The sequence below is a fragment of the Lissotriton helveticus genome, chromosome 8 (assembly GCF_964261635.1).
Source record: "Lissotriton helveticus chromosome 8, aLisHel1.1, whole genome shotgun sequence".
NCBI classification, from domain to species: Eukaryota; Metazoa; Chordata; class Amphibia; order Caudata; family Salamandridae; genus Lissotriton; species Lissotriton helveticus.
Window position 1 is genome coordinate 1,284,860,846 of NC_136069.1, and position 4,463 is coordinate 1,284,865,308.

Genomic DNA, 4,463 nt, shown 5'->3' on the forward strand with positions numbered 1-4,463 from the left:
GACCAGATGGCCGGGTTCCCTGGAAGTCCTGATGAGGTGCCATTCGCCTCCCTGATCCCAGCAAGGGCTCCAGGAGGTCGGGCGCCTCCGCGCCCTGGGTCCCCTCCGTCATTCGGTACACACGAGTTCCAAGAAAGAGGGGTAGCCTTCTTCCGGATTACAGGGGGCAGGGTGTGCCTGGACACTCCTCCCGGGCTGGCGGTTCTCTGCCGGGGACCAGATGGACTATGAATGAATTTTGTTGCGCGCACTGCATCGCATTTGGTGATGCAGTGCACACAACAAAATTCGTTTTATTTATTTATATGTTTACTTACCTGTTAAAGTTCGTTGCAATTGAAGGCAATGTATTGATTGATGTGTCTATGAGCCTGACTAGATGTGTACTTGTATATGACAAAAATAGTGTCTTACATGTTGTGTTGTCTTGATTATGCTGGTCATATTTACATTCTGTTGGTCCAAGAAAACATCTATCTTGTGATTTATATGCATTGTGTATGTTCCTTGTGAGGGATTTTATCCTTTAGATGGTATTGTTCAATTTTAAATTTATTTTAACCTGTGTATAATGGAATGTGAGCTCCAATGATTTTGTGATAATAGTGTTTTTTTTTACAATTTGAATATAGTACAGTTTATGTTGATGTAAGGTTGTTTATCATATGCCAGCACTGTGAAATAGTGAGTCATGGGAATTTTTTTTTTCTGTTGGTACCTGGTTGATCCTGCCAGTAGCAAATGCTTGTCTCAAAGATTAAGCCATGCACGTGTAAGTACACATGGCCGGTACAGTGAAACTGCGAATGGCTCATTAAATCAATTATGGTTCCTTTGATCGCTTCATCTGTTATTTGGATAACTGTGGTAATTCTAGAGCTAATACATGCCGATGAGCGCTGACCTCCCGGGATGCGTGCATTTATCAGACCAAGACAAATACGGGCTCGCCCGGCCGCTTTGGTGACTTTATATGACCTCTTGCTGATCGCACGTCCTGTGGCGGCGACGATACATTCGGATGTCTGCCCTATCAACTTTCGATGGTACTTTCTGTGTCTACCATGGTGACCACAGGTAACGGGGAATCAGGGTTCGGTTCCGGAGAGGGAGCTTGAGAAACGGCTACCACATCCAAGGAAGGCAGCAGGCGCGCAAATTACCCTCTCCCGACTCGGGGAGGTGTGACGAAAAATAACAATACAGGACTCTTTCAAGGCCCTGTAATTGGAATAAGTACACTTTAAATCCTTTAACAAGGATCCATTGGAGAGCAAGTCTGGTGCCAGCAGCCGCTGTAATTCCTGCTCCAATAGCGTATAATAAAGTTGCTGCAGTTAAAAAGCTCGTAGTTGGATCTTGGGATCGAGCTGGCGGTCTGCCGCGAGGTGAGCTACCGCCTGTCCCAGCCCCTGCCTCTCGGCGCCCCCTTGATGCTCTTGACTGAGTGTCCTGGGGGTCCAAAGCGTTTACTTTGAAAAAATTAGAGTGTTCAAAGCAGGCCGGTCGCCTGAATACTTCAGCTAGGAATAATGGAATAGGACTCCGGTTCTATTTTGTTGGTTTTCGGAAGTGGGGCCATGATTAAGAGGGATGGCCGGGGGCATTCATATTGTGCCGCTAGAGGGGAAATTCTTGGACCGACGCAAAACGAAACAAAGCGAAAGCATTTGCCAAGATTGTTTTCATTAATCAAGAACAAAAGTCGGAGGTTCGAAGACGGTCAGATACCGTCATAGTTCCAACCATAAACGATGCCGACTAGCGATCCGGCGGTGTTATTCCCATGACCCGCCGAGCAGCTTTTGGGAAACCAAAGTCTTTGGGTTCCGGGGGGAGTATGGTTGCAAAGCTAAAACTTAAAGGAATTGACGGAAAGGCACCACCAGGAGTGGAGCCTGCGGCTTAATTTGACTCAACATGGGAAACCTCACTCGGCCCGGACACGGAAATGATTGACAGATTGATAGTTCTTTCTCGATTCTGTGGTTGGTGGTGCATGGCCGTTCTTAGTTGGTGGAGCGATTTGTCTGGTTAATTCAGATAACAACGAGACTCCTCAATGCATCCCCCAGCGGTCGACATCCAACTTCTTAGAGGGACAAGTGGCATTCAGCCACATGAGATCGAGCAATAACAGGTCTGTGATGTCCTTAGATGTCCGGGACTGCACGCGCACTACACTGAACGGATCAGCGTGTGTCTACCCTTCGCCGACAGGTGCAGGTATCCCGCTGAACTCCGTTCATGATAGGGATTGGAGATTGCAATTATTTCCCATGAACGAGGAATTCCCAGTAAGTGCAGGTCATAAGCTTGCGTTGATTAGGTCTCTGCCCTTTGTACACACTGCCCGTCGCTACTACCGATTGGATGGTTTAGTGAGGGACTAGGATCGGCCCCGCCGGGGTCTGCAAAAGTTCTGGCGGAGCGCCGAGAAGACAATCAAACTTGACTATCTAGAGGAAGTAAAAGTTGTAACAAGGTTTCGTAGGTGAACCTGTGGAAGGATCATTAACAGTGGAGCGGCCCGAGTGACTGACAGTGCCAGCCTGAAGCCCTCCGCTGCCTCCTGAAAGCACACACCGTAGGCACAGGGCCCTGCCCTGCCGTAATGCGCCCAGGCCGGCGGAGCGGTCCGTGGCCACATCGGGTGCTTCGGTGAGGACCAGGACTTCGGAGGGCCTCTACCCCCCGTGGAGGGCCTGACCGACGTGTGAGGGACCCTGTCCCCTGTCCCTCTCCGACACGGAACCCAAGTTCACCCGGCGCAACATCCCCTCGGGTGGAGGGAAACCGAATGGCAGTGCATCCCTGGGCTGGTACCATCCCTCCCTTGAAAGGCCCTGGCGCCGGCTGGGCCCTCCCATGCCAGAGTCCCTGCCCGGCCCGACCGGGTTCTGTGCTACCGGGGAGTGACCCTTCTTGGGCGGCAGGGCAGCCTGGAAGAGAAGGGACCAAGAGCCTGTGAGGGGACCTTGGCTCATCTCGGTGGGAGGCATGTGGGATGGAGAGCCCACCTGGCTCTTACCTTCCGGCGCTCCGACCCGGGCGAGGATGGTGATGGGCTAATTGCTAGCCCACCGGCATAGCTCAGGCCACCCAGTGACGGATGGCTGATGTGCAGGTAGAACGACCCTCCCTCGTTGCCAGGTACCCGGTTTGACCCCGTCCCGTACGGCCGGGCCAAGGGGTTTGAAGTCTTGTGCGGTCCCTCCCGGTGTGACCGGGAGGGACCGGCGGCTGCGGGGCTGCCTGCTCCCGTCGCACTGGGAGCCCCCTTCCTCGCCTGTGGGTTGCTAGGGGGGACTCCCGGCCGAGCGCCTGGCAATGTTTTTTTTCTCCCAACGGTGCAGTCTGACTCCCAGAGGGGAAGCCTTTGACGGGGCGCCTGGGCTGTCTCGCCGTGCGGGCGGTGGGCGGACAACGTCGCCTTCCTCCCACCTCTCCTGCGCCCGCAGGTGGGCGAACGTTTTCGAAAAGTTGCCTGTGACTCTTGGAAGTGGATCACTCGGCTCGCACGTCGATGAAGAACGCAGCTAGTTGCAAGAATTAGTGTGAATTGCAGGACACGTTGATCATTGACACTTCAAACGGACCTGGCGGCCCCGGGCTCGTCCAGGGGCTACGCCTGACTGAGGGTCGCTTGATCGTCAATCACCCCGGGCCTTCCTTGTAACGCGGCTGGGGCTGTCGCAGGGTTAGCTCTGCTTCCTCTTCGTGCCCCCACAAGGTCAGAACCCCTGATCGCCCGTGGCAGAGTCCCTCACCGGGTCCTGCCATGGAGGTATGCCACCGACGCGCCTAGCCCCGAGAAAGGGGCCCAGTGACCGGTCCACCCGGGACCTGTCCCCGGGCGCCTGGTTGCGTGATGCACGTGGCTGTCTGTGGTGTCCCACTGGCTGCCCACGTGCATGTGCCACAGGGGCCCACCTCCGCGGCCGGCTTCCCGGGGAGGGCGCAACCCTTCCAGATGCAATCCGGGGAAAAAGGGCGCAAGCTGCTGGGACGCCAGGCCCCCCTGCTCCTGCAGGGGGGCCTGGACTTCCTCGGCAACCCCCTTTGACGCTCCGGCGTAATTCTTCCGACTATGACCTCAGATCAGACGTGGCGACCCGCTGAATTTAAGCATATTACTAAGCGGAGGAAAATAAACTAACCAGGATTCCCCCAGTAATGGCGAGTGAAAAGGGAAGAGCCCAGCGCCGAATCCCCACCCGCTGGCGGTCACGGGAAATGTGGTGTACAGAAGACCGACTCCCCAGCCTCACTCAGGGGGCCCAAGTCCTTCTGATCTAGGCTCACCCCGCGCACAGTGTTAGGCCGGTAGCGGCCCCCGGCGCACCAGGATCGGGTCTTCTCGGAGTCGGGTTGCTTGGGAATGCAGCCCAAAGCGGGTGGTAAACTCCATATAAGGCTAAATATGGGCGCGAGACTGATAGCCAACAAGTACCGTAAGGGAA

The 4,463-nt window shown here is 54.8% G+C and overlaps 2 non-coding genes and 1 pseudogene across 2 annotated transcripts; all 3 read left to right on the forward strand.

Moving 5' to 3' along the window:
* Positions 1-715: 715 nt before the first annotated feature.
* On the forward strand, positions 716-2,517 carry LOC144774770 (18S ribosomal RNA). Its single transcript, XR_013600524.1, has one exon. It is a non-coding gene; the product is annotated as an 18S ribosomal RNA (ribosomal RNA).
* Positions 2,518-3,491: 974 nt separating this feature from the next.
* LOC144774572 (5.8S ribosomal RNA) lies at positions 3,492-3,645 on the forward strand. Its single transcript, XR_013600369.1, has one exon. It is a non-coding gene; the product is annotated as a 5.8S ribosomal RNA (ribosomal RNA).
* A 446-nt stretch (positions 3,646-4,091) lies between these two features.
* LOC144774309 (28S ribosomal RNA) overlaps positions 4,092-4,463 on the forward strand; it is a 4,276-nt pseudogene continuing 3,904 nt past the window's right edge.